The following is a 14509-nucleotide window of genomic DNA, read 5'->3' as shown; positions in this document are numbered from 1 at the left end:
ATGCAACTTCTTCAATTTTTTAATTTAAAGTTAATTTTTAAATTAAAGTTTACATTTATTATTATTTTGCATTATTTTCAGATGTACATCATAGTGGTTGGACAATCATATATTTTACAGTGTTTATCCCAGTATTTTCAGTACCCATGAAGCACCATACATAGTTATTAAAATATTATTGATGATATTCCTTATGCTGTACTTTACATCCCCATGAATATTTTGTAACTACCAATTTGTATTTCTTGATCCCTTCACATTTTGTCACTTAGTCTTCCAATTCTCCTCCTATCTGGCAAACATCAGTCTTTTCACTGTTGTAATTTTCAATAGGTTCTCTTTTTGTTTTGTTGATGGTTTCCTATGCTGTGTGAAAATTTTTTAGTTTAATGTAATCTGATTCATTTATTTTTCTTACCTTAAGAGGTACGCCAGAAAAAATATTACTATGAGCAATGTAGGAGATATTACTGCCTATGATTTCATCCTGGAATTTTATGATTTTGAGTTTTATATTTAATCAATTTATGTTTATTATTGTATATAGTGTAAGGAGCTATCTAGCTCCTTACATTTTTCCATGTATTCATTTTTCCATGTATTTGTCCAGTTCTTTTCAATCCCATTTATTGAATAGACTGTGTTCATCCGATTGTATGTTGTTACCTCCACTGTCAAATATTAATTGACCATATAGTCTTGGGTTTATTTCTGGGCTCTATATATTCTGTTCCATTGACCTATATGTTTGTTTTCATTCCATCAGCATATCATCTTGATTACTATAGCCTTGTAGTATAGTTTGATAATAAATAGCATTATGCCTCCAACTTCATTCTTCTTTCTTAAAATTTTTGTGGCTACTTGGGGCCTTTAGTGGTTCTCTACAAAATTTTGGATTATTTGTTCTAGTTCTGTGAAATAATGCCATTGGTATTTCAATAGGAATTATATTGAATCTACAGATTGTGCCGGGTAGTATGGACAGTTCAATGATGTTAATTCCTCTTACCCATGAACACAATAAATGCTTTCAGTTATTTGTATCTTCTTCAATTTCTACTTCAGTGTTATATAATTTTCCAAGTACAGGTATTCTACCTTCATGGCTAAATTTATTTGTAGGTATATTTGATGCAACTGTAAATTGTATTATTTCCTTAGTTTCATTTTCTGATAGTTCACTATTGGTGTAGAAAAATGAAACCTATTTCTGAACATTTATTTTATATTCTGCTACTTCACTGAATTCATTTATTAGTTCTACTAGTTTTTTAGTATAATCCTTAGAGTTCTCTATATACAGTGTATTGCCATCTGCAAATTATGACAGTTTTACCTCTTCCTTTCTAATTTGGAATCCTTTCATTTCTTCTTCTTCTCTGATTGCTGTGGCTAGGATTTTTAGTTCTGTGTTCAATAAAAGTGGTGAAAGCAGACATTCCTGTCTTGTTCCTGGTCTTAAGAGAAACACTTTTAGTTTTCCTTCATTGAGTTTTGGAAGACTGCATGTTTCTAAGCATCTATCCATTTAAACCATGTTGTCCAATTTATTGACATATGGTTGTTCATAATATTTTCTTACAATCCTTTATACTTTTTTGGTGTCAGTTTTTATTTCTCTGTTTTATTTCTGATTGTATTCATTAGGACCCTCTCTTTTCATATAAGTCTAGTTAAAAGTTTGTTACAGGGAAATAACAGTAGAAAGGATGAAACCAAGAATCAAATCAGTGATTGGGAACACAAGGAAATGAAGAACATCTAGTCTCAAGAACAAACAACAACAAAAAGAAGCGAAAAAATAAGGATAGTGTAAGGATCCTTGAGGAAAACTTAAGGCATACTAACATTCACATCATGGGGTTGCTAGAAGGAGAGGGAGAGAACAGTAAACTGAAAATCTATTTGAAAAAGAATAATGACAGAAAACTTCCTTAGCTTGGTGAAGGAAAAGAGACATACAAGTCCAGGAAGTATACTGAGTCCCAAACAAGATGAACCCAAAGAGGCCCATACCTGGGCACATCATAATTAAAATGCCAAAGGTTAGAGGCAAAGAGAGAATCTTAAAAGCAGCAAAGAAAAGGAGTTAGTTACCTACAAGGAAGCTCCCATAAGACTGTCAGCTGATTTCTCAAAAAAAAAAAAACAACAACACAAAAACCTTTGCTAGAGGGATTGGCAAGAAATATTCAAAGTGATGAAAAGCAAGGACCTACAACTAAGATTACTACACTCAGCAAAGCTATTATTTAGAATCGAAGGACAGATAAAGAGCTTCCCATTCAAGAAAAAGCTAAAAGAGTCTATCACCACTAATCCAGTATTATATGAAATGTTAAAGACTGTTCTTGAAGAAGAAGAACAACAACAAATATGAACAATAAAAGGACAATAAATACCTATCTATCAACACTTGAATCATAAAACAAAATAAACAAATGAACAGGAAATAACAGACTCAGAGATACAAAGAACATTTTGAGAGTTGCCAGATGGGAGATGGATGAAAAAGGTGAATATATTAAGAAGTACAGATTGGTTGTTACAGAACAGTCATGGGGATGAAAAGTACAGTACAGGGAATATAGACAATAATTTAATAAGTACATGTGGTGTCAGATGAGTATGACATTTATCAGGATGCTCATGTAGTAAGTTATATAATGTCTATCTAATCACTATGGTGTATGCATGAAACAAACATAATAATGCATGTCAATTGTAATTAAAAAATATAAATGATTTAAATGGAAAAAAGTAAGCGCTGAGTTTCTTGGTTGGTTGGATTGTAGTCCTGTGCACCAAAAGATTGCAGGTTTTATCTTTAGGCAGGGAACATAGCTAAGTTGAAGGTTTGATCCCCACTAAGGTGCATACAGGAGGCAACAGATTGATGTATTTCCCTGGACAATAATTTGCTTTAATTTAATAATGTGTCACCCTTTATTCATGCCACTTGAAATCCATGATTAATTGATAATGGTATAGTCCTGGAAGGAAGGACCTATATCCCAGTAAAAGTTATTTGTCAACACATACAATAATAATTTAAATTTGATCTAAAAATTGTTTACCTTCTCATTTGAATTACAAAGAGAACTTACCTTAAAATATTTTCTAATTTTTTCTTTGCTTGGAGATATTAGATGCCATTTGTTTAAAACTAATTTATTTAATGAATTTATTATTTTTCAACATACCCATTAAGAGGGTGAAAAAGGAAGGAGAATGGTGGAAACTAAGCTAATAGAGTCTATTAATTTTAATTGACAACATGGACACTGTATAAGAAAACTATCTGGATTTCACTGTACTTGAAACGTCCTTATAAAAAACAGCTGCTTTGAATAGCTCTTAATTTTCTCTTTAAACAGTAAAGATTTCAAGAATGAATTTAAGGAAATTGGGAGAGAAATGTGTCTTGACAGATGGGCAAGCCTTCCAGTTCTCTGCTGCCAGGTAAAATGAGTCCACTGGAGTCGCAATCCATTTCTTCCACAGCTGCAAGGTGGCTGCAGGCATATTTCACTACTCGTTAGTGCAGATCCAGTCCATTTGGAAACTGTCATGGGAAATAACAATTTGACATTTAATAATTCATTCGTTTCTAAAGCCAATAGTTTGGAATTGTATGTGAGGCATCCCACATTTAGTAGCAAGAGCTTGAGCTATTGATGGCAAGGTCATAACAACTTACTGTTTTTTGAGGCTTGAAGTTTAATAAGTAAGTACAAGAAAAGAATGGCTTTTTATATACACATGACAACTCTTGGAAATTTTGCTTTATTAGTTCTGCAAATAGGTAAACATTTCCTTTTAAAAATTAACAATGTTTTTGTGAAGACACAGAATTTATAAAATACTCTTTTCCTGATAAAACATACCTGTAGAAAGGATTAAACTTATTTATGTAATGAAGATAGAAAAAGAGGAGGAGAAAATACTCCAGAGATTTTATATGTGTTGTATTACTTAAGCTTCAAAAAACTTGTGATATTAGTATGACCCCCATTTCATAGAATAAAAAATGAGATTATTAAAACACTAATTCATTTGCAAAAGGTAACACAAGTAAGTGAATTAACTGGATTTAAAGACAGCTTTGTCCAGTTACAAAGCCTGTATAACTGCTACTATATTAAGCTATTCCTCAAATTTTGTAGGCTGATATTACCCAAGATTAATGTTTGATGAGAACATTTTGATGGTTAAAAATGAATACATTTTTAAAAAGAAAAGAATATAACCTTAACCAACCCCATGAGGAGTGCCAAAAATCTGTCCTTATAAATATAGTTTTTCTTTTAATCATATGTACCAGTTTTTAAAAAACAAAGAAACCTTGGAGAGTATAGTATGTGTGCCAGAATTCTCCAAGTTTTGGTCCATAATACATTAGATCTGAGGGATTTTTAAAAGAATTGTTATCTGACAAAAGAGTCAACTTAGTTGGCAAGATGTTTGGATAAACAAAGTTAAGCAGATTTCTTCACTGTTCAACTTTTCCAAGATTTTAATATGTTTATATGAATGACAACATTCTAAAAGGCACTGTGGAAACACAGGTCTCCTAAATGTATCTTTCCATCGGAACTTGCTATGCCAAATGTGTTACACAAAACACCAGCTTGAAAAGTACTCTTATATTCTTTCAGTGACTGACACCCAGGGTGAAGGAAGAGAAGCAGATTTGTTAAGGAAATAGGAACAAGTTCTTGAGTACCTTGAAACCACAAAGACATCTCCAGAAATGGAGTAGTTCAGGGAGTTTAGAGCCCTTTCTAACCAACTGTGTATTTTATAAATTTGTGGAAGTTTGATTGCATTTCAAGGAATATCAAGAAAGCAGTATTTTTGTGTTCTGAACACTCTACATACAGTTTGTTTAGGTTAATATATAGAGGAAAATGGCGGCGGAGTAGGACAGAGCGACTCCAGTTCTCGTACCCCTGGGAGAAAATCCTGGTAGATCTACTGAGGAACAGCGCAATCAATTCCCCAACCAACAATTCCCCAGCATTTATGAAAATAAGAGACCAGAGACAGTGACAGACCAGACAGCTACTCTTTTGTCAGATAACAATTCTTTTAAAAATCCGTCAGATCTAATGTATTATGGACCAAAACTTGGAGAATTCTGGCACACATACTATACTCTCCAAGGTTTCTTTGTTTTTTAAAAACTGGTACATATGATCAAAAGAAAAACTATATTCATAAAAACTATATTCATATTCATTCAGACAGCTACAGGTTGTTGGGGTCTCAGGGACGTGAGTAAGGATGGAGGTGGCCAGGCCAGCGGCAGCCCTTGGCTGGCGCATAATGGCTCTGGAGCCGTGGCTGCCGCAGCGGTCGGGGCCCAGAGGCTTCCATCTGTGCCCAGTGACAGGGGTGTCTGTCACAGAGGACTCACTGGGACCCCGGCACCTTTCAGTAAAGACAAAAGTGGCAGCGACAGGGCTGGCTGCCCTCGGGAGCCAGGCACCCCAGAGTAAAGTCAAAAGCAGCAGCGGAGGGACCAGCAGCCATTGGCCAGCATATAAAGACCTCGGAGCTGCTGCTGCCGCAGCATCCAGGGACCAGAGACTTCTGTCTACAGCCAGCATCAGGGTGTCTGTCACAGAGGACTCATCGGGAGCCCAGCACCTGTAAGAACAAAAGCGGCAGTGACAGGGCCGGTTGCCCTCGGCCAGCCCATAATGCCTCGGAGCCACTGCTGCCACCACAGTAGGGGTATAAAGGCTTCTGTCTGCGTCCAGTGCCACAGAGGACTCATAGGGAGCCCAGAACCCAGTGGAGCACTGGGCCAGCTGCGGGGTCCTTGGAAGAGCTAGCTCCCTCCCTCACCAACTAAGCGGGCCTGGGTGGCAGAGACCTGTCTGCCTAGGTTTACAGGGAGGGTGGCAAGGACAGGGAGACATGTTCAGTTGTGATCTCTGTGGTTGCCAGCCCACCAGCCTGCCAGCCCAGGATATTTGAGAGGTGCATTGTCCTAACCAGTCAGGTTGGGGATTGGGCTGGGCTGAGAGGCACGGTTTCTGGAGAAGTTTTTACTGTAAAGTAGACTGAGGTGCTCTCCTGTGAAGGCAGCTTGACTTGCTTCTCACCCAGCCACAGAACTGGGAAGGACCAGTACCAGATCCCGTGGGAACCAGGCAGCCTGTCAGGTGGGCAGGCACCCGCACCCCAGTCTGGTAGCCTGGCTGGCACATGAAGGTGTGCCTGGGCCTACAACCCAGCCCACAGAGAAGTCCTGCCAAAACCAGAAAAACTGGATTGGATAGTTTGAAACCAACAAGGGATGGTTTCTTTTTTTTAAGTTTTTTAACTTTTTTTTTAGTAATCATATATTTTTTAATTTTATTGTTGCTGTATATTTCAGTACATTGTTCCTCTCCTTTCTTTATTCCTGTTTTAGTCCTTCCTTTCATTCCAAACTTATTGCTTTTTCCTCACTTCTCCTGCCCTTTTTTTGGTGTGTGTTTGTTTGTTTCTTTCTTTCTATACCACTGTAAATACTTCACAACACATCTCTCCGGTCTTAGCCCACTTTACAGGTTCCTGAATTCTATTACTGTAGTGATTAACTCTACTTGCTCACATGCTACGCCTATTTACTATTCTTTACTCTCACCTTACCTCAAAATCTGACCACCCACAACTTCACTGCTTTCTAGATACAACTCACAAGCCTTCCCTCCCCAACAAGAGACTTATCTTTGGTCTATCCTTTCTTAAAAGTTGGGTTGAAGATTACAGTTAACAGTATATATAGCCTAAAGATCTTCTATCACTTCTCTACTGGCTGTGACTGTAAATATCATCAAGTACTCTCCTGCTGTCAAAAACAATTTTGCCTCCCCCTCCAACTGATCACACACACACAAAGAAAGGAGTAGGTGGAAGCAGAGAACATCAAGATAACTGGAGGAGACTGCACCACTGATATTCACAGGTATTCTACCATAGAAGTTCACACTATAAACCCAGGGACTCAGAACAGATCAATTTAAGAAGCTGAGGCTAACAAGAAGAGTCTCATAAGCAATGGGAAGACAAAGAATGCCCAAATGAGAGAAAAGGTGAAGTCTCAGAAATAATGTTAGATGAAAGAGAGGCAAGTCATCTATCAGATATTGAATTCAAAGCACAAGTTATCCAGAAATTCTAAGAGCTCACAATGAGCTATCAGAAACTAGAGGAGAGCTACCAGAAACTAGAGGGGAGTTACAATGCCCTCTCCAAAAACTATATCAACATGAAAAAGGAAACAGAATCTATCAACAAAGGCCAAGAGGAAATGAAGAATATAATTTCGGAACTGAAGAACACAGTAGAAGGAATGAAAAGCAGGATCAATGAGGCAGAAGATAGGATCAGCGAGTTAAAGGACAAAGTAGAAAGAATCTACCAGAAAGAGCAAGAAAGGGAAAAGAGGCTCAAAAAGAATGCATAGCAATTAAGAGAAATGCAAGACAATATGAAACATAATAATATCCGAATAATAGGAATACCAGAAGGAGAAGAAGAAGAACAAGGGATAGAAAACCTATTTGAAAGAGTAATGATGGAAAATTTTCTTAATTTCATGAGAGAAAAAATTACATGAATCGAAGAATCACAGAGAGTCCCATTCAAGAGGAACCCAAAGAGGCCCACTTCTAGACACATCATCATTAAAATGGCCAAATTCTAAGAGAAAGAGAGAATCTTAAAGACAGCAAGGGAGAAAAAGGAAGTAACATACAAGGGAGCCCCAATAAGGTTAGCTACTGACTTCTCAATGGAAACACTCCAAGCAAGAAGAGAATGGCAAGAAATATTTCAAGTAATGAGAACCAGAGGCCTACAACCAAGGCTACTTTACCCAGCAAGGCTCTCAATCAAGATAGAAGGCCAAATAAAGAGCTTCCAAGACAAAAGAAGTCTAAAAGAATATGCCTCCACCAAACCAGCTCTACAAGAAATACTAAAAGGACTGTTTTAAGGAAAGGAAGGAAAAGAGAGAGACAGAGAGGAACTCTGGTACAAAAATGGCAATGAATAAGTCCCTATCAATAATAACCTTAAATGTAAATGGATTAAATGCTCCAATCAAAAGACATAGAATAGCTGAATGGATAAGAAAGTATGACCCACACATACGCTGCCTACAGGAGACCCACCTCAGGACAAAAGACCATCACAGACTAAAAGTGAAAGGCTGGAAACAAATTTTCCAAGCAAATGGTCAAGAAAAAAAAGCTGGAGCCCTGGCTAGTGTAGCTCAGTGGTATGAGCGTGGGCCTGGGAACCACTCGATTGAGGTTCGATTCCCATTCGGGGCACATGCCTGGGTTGTGGGCCAGGCCCTAGCAGGGAATGCATGAGAGGCAACCATACATTGATGTTTCTCTCCCTTTCTCCTTTCCTTCCCCTCTGAATATAAATAAATAAAATATTTTTTAAAAAGCTGTGGTAGCAATTCTAACATCAGAAAAAATAAATTTCAAAAAGAGGGCCAACAAGAGAGACCCAGAAGGTCACTTCATAATACTCAAGGGAAGACCCCACCAAGAAGACACTAACATCGTAAATATATATGCAACCAACATAGGAGCACCCAAATATATAAGAAAAATCCTAGAGGACTTCAAGAATGATATCGATAGCAACATAATTATAGTAGGGGACTTTAGCATCCCACTGTCAAAAATGGACAGATCTTCCAAGCAAAATATCAACAAAGATATAGCTGCACTAAACAACACCCTAGATGAAATGGACTTGACTGAGATATATACAGCCCTTCATCCCAAAGAAGCTAAATACCCATTCTTTTCAAATACAAATGGAACATTTTCAATGATAGACCACATAATAGGACACAAAACGAGCCTCAACAAATTCAAGAAAATTGAAATCATACCAAGCATTTTCTCTAACCATAAGGGACTGAAATTAGAAATCCACCCCACAGGAAAAAAACCAAAACACCCCAAATCATGGAGACTGAATGGTCTGCTATGAAACAACGAATGGGTCAAGATTGAAATTAGGGAAGAAATCAAAAAGTTTCTGGAAGCAAATGAAAATGTACTCACAACAACCCAAAACTTATGGGACACAGCGAAGGCAGTCCTGAGAGGGAAGTTCATAGCAATACAGGCTTACCTAAAGAAGATAGAAACATTTCAAACAAACAACCTAACCCGATGCCTGCAAGAACTGGAAGAACAACAACCAAGACAGCCCAGAGCAAGTAGAAGGAAGGAAATAAGCAAGATCAGAGCAGAATTAAGTGGCATAGAGTATAAAAGCACAATTCTAAGGATCAATGAATCCAGGAGTTGTTTTTTTGAAAAGATAAACAAAATAGACAAGCCTTTAAGTAGGCTCATCAAGAAAAGAAGAGAGAGGACAGAAATAAACACAATAAGAAATGAAAGAGGAGAGATTACAACTGAAACCACAGAAATAGAAGGGATTGTAAGACATTACTATGCAGAACTGTATGCCAAGAAATTTGAAAACCTAGGTAAAATGGACAAATATCCAAAAAAATATAATCTTCCAGAACTCAATGAAGAGGTAGAAAGCCTGAACAGACCAATAACAGCAGATGAAATTGAAGCAGTAATCAAAAAACTCCCATCACACAAAAGCCCCGGACCCGATGGTTTCACAGGAGAATGCTACAAAGCATTTAAGGAAGAGCTAACCCCTATTCTTCACAGAGTATTCCAAAAAATCCAAAATGATGGGAAACTCCCAAACTCTTTTTATGAAGCCAGCATCCTCCTAATTCCAAAACCAGATAGAGACACAACAAAGAAAGAAAACTTTAGGCCAATATCGCTGATGAACATAGACTCTAAAATCCTCAACAAAATATTGGCAAATCTCATCCAACAATACATCAAAAAGATCATACACCACGACCAAGTGGGATTCATACCAGGGATGCAAGGATGGTTCAATATCTGCAAATCAGTACATGTAATACACCACATAAACAAAAGCAAAGACAAAAATCATATGGTCATATCAATAGATGTGGAAAAAGCTTTTGATAGGTACAACATCCATTTATGATAAAGATACTCAGCAAAGTGGGAATAGAGAGAGCATTTCTCAATATAATAAAAGCCATATATGGAAGACCTACAGCCAAAATCATACTCAATGGGCAAATCTAAAAGCTTTTCCACTAAGATCAGGAACAAGACAAGGTTGCCCACTTTCACCACTTCTATTCAATATACTATTGGAAGTTTTAGCTTCAGCGATCAGGCAAAAAAAAAAAAGAAATGAAAGGCATTCAAATCTGAAAGGAGGAAACAAAACTGTCATTGTTTGCAGATGACATGATACGCTACATGGAAAATCCTATACACTCTACCCCAAAATTGCTCCAACTAATAAGTGAATTTGGCAAAACAGCGGGTTACAAAGTCAATATCCAGAAAACGAAGGCATTTTTGTATACTAACAATGAATCAGCAGAAGCAGAAATCAAGAAAAAAATCCCATTTGATATAGCAAAAACAAAAATAAATTACCTAGGAATAAACCTAACCAAGGAGGTAAAAGACCTGTATGCAGAAATCTACACAACACTGAAGAAAGAAATCAAGAGAGAAACAACCAAATGGAAAATATATCGTTTTCATGGATTGGAAGAATTGACATCATCAAAATGTTCATACTACCCAAAGCAATTTACAGATTCAATGCAGTACCTATTAAAGTAGCAATGGCATATTTCACAGACATAGAACACTTCAAAAATTTTATGGAACCATAAATGACCCAGAATAGCAGCTGCAATGTTGAGAAAAAAGAACAAAGTAGGAGGGATCACAATACCTGATATCAAAATGTAGTACAAGGCCACAGTAATCAAAACAGCCTGGTACTGGCATAAAAACAGACACATAGACCAATGGAACAGAGCAGAGAACTCAGAAATAAACCCAACTCTCTATAGTCAATTAATATTCGACACAGGGGGCAGTAACATAAAATGGGGTAAAGATAGCCTCTTCAACAAATGGTGTTGGGAGAACTGGACGGCTACATGGAAAAAAAAATGAAACTAGAGCACCAACTTAGACCATACACCAAAATAAATTCAAGGTGGATAAAAGACTTGAATATAAGCCTTGACACCATTAGAGTCCTAGAGGAGAACATTGGCAGGAAAGTATCAGATATTTCACACAGCAACATTTTTACTGATATTTCCCCTAGAGTAAGAAATATAAAGGAAGGGATAAACAAATGGGATCTCATCCAAATAAAAAGTTTCTGCGCAGCTAAAGAAAACAGCATGAAAATAAAAAGACAACCAACTGTATGGGAATACGTATTTGCGAATGATACCTCAGACTAATGTTTAATCTCCAAAATATACAAAGAACTCATATGACTTCACTCTAAGAAGAGAACTAAGCCAATTAAAAAATGGGGAAAGGACTTGAACAGACACTTCTCCAAGGAGGACATACAGAGGATCCAGAGACACATGAAGAGATGCTCAATATCGCTTGCTATCAGAGAGATGCAAATTAAAACCACAATGAGATACCACTTTACACCAGTCAGAATGGCCATCATAAACAAAGCAATAAACAACGAATGTTGGAGAGGTTGTGGGGAAAAGGGGACTCTGGTCCACTGTTGGTGGGATTGCAGACTGGTACAACCATTATGGAAAACAGTATGGAATTTTCTCAGAAAACTAAAATTGGACCTGCCTTTTGACCCAGCAATTCCACTGCTAGGATTGTATCCTAAGAACCCTAAAACACCAATCCCAAAGAACGTATGCACCCGAATGTTCGTAGCAGCACAATTTACAGTAGCCAAGAGTTGGAAGCAACCTAGGTGCCTGTCAGTTTTTTGAATGGATCAAAAAACTATGGTACATATACACAATGGAATTTTATGCTGTAGAAAGAAAGAAGGAGCTCCTACCTTTTGCAAGAGCATGGATTCAGGTGGAAAGCATTATGCTGAGTGAAATAAGCCAGGTGTTGAAGGACAAATACCATATGATATCACCTTTAACAGGAAGCTAAACAACAAAACAAACAAGCAAGGAAAATATAACGAAGACACTGAAATAGAGAACAGGCTGACAGTGACCAGAGGGAGGAGGGGAGGGAATTTCAGGGGAAATAGGGGAGGGATTTAGACGAACAAATATAAAGGATACATGGACAACAACTGAGAAAGGTGGAAATGAGAGGGAGGCGCGAGCACGGTAGGTGGGATGGGAGGGGAGTAATAGACAGAAAACTGTACTTGAAAAATAATTAAATAAAAAAAACAAACAAGCAAAGAAAAAATCACCAAACCCCCCCCCCCAAACCCCCAAAAAGAAACTATTAGCTATGCTGCCACTGATTTGACAAGTGCTGAATGTCCCTTAACCGTGCTATTCTCTTCTCTTAGCAGTAAAATAAATGTTAATATAATATGGTTTTGTCAACCAGGAACGATGTTGTCTTTAATTTACTTGTCTTTAAAGAGAAGTTGTTTACTCTATATTGTGAAATTCAGATTTATGTTCATCTTTCTTGTAAACTTTTAAGATCATTTTCCTCATTGTATGAGGAAGATGTAGCATTGTGTGTAGAAATGACAGATAAGTATTCATCGCTTAGAGTCATATCAGATTGAGCCATAATCTCTGATGTTCTTTAATGGATTTTTACTGGTGGACATTATTTCTTTATTTCCTTCTTTTCTGCTGCTATGGCTGCTTTGTAGTGTACTTGATCTACTTGCTCCTGTTCTCCAGAGAGCAGTTTATTGTAAATCTCAGCCAAATGTTCCCATCCCTACAAATATTTATTTATTGATTCACTTACTTAGTTCTTTAATTACAGCTTGACTACTGTTAGCTGTCTGCTTCATGTTTAAATAAATCTACTGTTCTTGTTTTCAAAGAATAACTTTTCTCTAAAAAGAATGAATCCTGACTTTATAAAAATTTAAATATCCACAAATGATTCTGGTGATTTTATTTTCTTATTTTACTTTTTGAAAAAAACATAAAATGTTAAGAATTTGAAGGAGCATTCAAGATTATATAAACTAGCCTCAAAATTTACAGATGATACAACAGAAATGCAAGAAAATGAAGTGATTTTTCCCAAGGTCACAGTTAGTACCAGAGATAGGCAAATAAATGTCAGCCCACAATTCCCAACAACATTTTAAGGGGCTTGCAGTATAGTCCACTAATAGAAAGGCAGGAAATAGATAATCACAAATACAAAATGACAGCTAGAGAATGGTGAATGTTCCTTTCTCCTTATCAGCTGGTCAACTTTTAGTTCTATATAAGTACTAAGAGCTTCTTGTCTGTGTAGCTTACCTTCTCTTTCCCCACCCCATCCTTTGCCTTTCTCTTCCAGGTCAAGAATAAGAAGTATATTAGTGATGACTCCATTGTAGGATGGCCCCTCTGTGTTTAGTGGGAAGTGTTTGGGTTTCTCAGATTATTTTGAATGAAGGCTCTATAAGACTAGTAAATCCCTACCCTGCTAATACAGATTTCTTTTTATGTGGGAAAGTCCCAATACTTTAAAATATTTTTATATAGTGTTATGAAATAATTTCCACGATGCAATGCTAAATAAAAGAAATCAAGGTGGAGTAAAAGTCATACACATTTTTAAAATAATTCAACAATCAAGGATATCTAAACACTGACAGAATATTTTATAAAACTAAATAATTATGGTTCATTTCTATGGATATGATATAGTGTTGTAGTGTCCACAGCAAGAAGACTGGTTAACATTCATCACCACATAGTTACAATATTTTTATGATGATAACTTTTAAGATTTACTCTCTTAGCAATTTTCAAATACACAATACAATATTGTTAACTATAGTTACCATGTTGTACATTATATTCCCAGAAATTATTCATCTTATAACTGGAAGCTTGTATCATTTGACCACCTCCCCCATTTCCCCCACTTCCCTGGCCCTAGCAACCAAAAAAGTATTCTGTGTTTCTATGTTTTTTGAAGATTCTACATGTAAGTGAGATCTTATGGAATTTGTCTTTTTCTGTCTGACTTTCTTCATTTAGTATAATGCCCTCAAGGTCTATTCATTTTGTTGAAAATTCTACCATTTTTAAATCAGTTTCTTTTTTTTTTTACCTTGACTTCTGCTTCCCTTTATCTGGATGAGCTGAGCCTCACCTTGAAGGGAATCTGTGAGTCCTCATTTTATTATTTTTCTTGGAATGAAAACAAGACACATGATCCTTCCTACATTATCCATATCTGGATCCTACACAGATATCACTCAATAAGTGTCTTCAAAATTACTGATGGTCATGCATGTATCAGTACATCCCTTCTGATTTATTCACGGTTCTCACCACTAAATCTGCTGATTTTTTTCTAGAACAAGAAAAGAACTTATGTCTGCTCTCTTATTCATCCTCAGAAAGGGATATTGCCCACTCCCTCAGGATCATATTTAGCCT

The sequence above is a fragment of the Sturnira hondurensis genome, unplaced genomic scaffold (genome assembly GCF_014824575.4).
Source record: "Sturnira hondurensis isolate 20B ecotype Veracruz unplaced genomic scaffold, ASM1482457v3 Scaffold0019970, whole genome shotgun sequence".
NCBI lineage: Eukaryota > Metazoa > Chordata > Mammalia > Chiroptera > Phyllostomidae > Sturnira > Sturnira hondurensis.
Note: the sequence above shows the minus strand (reverse complement) of the source record.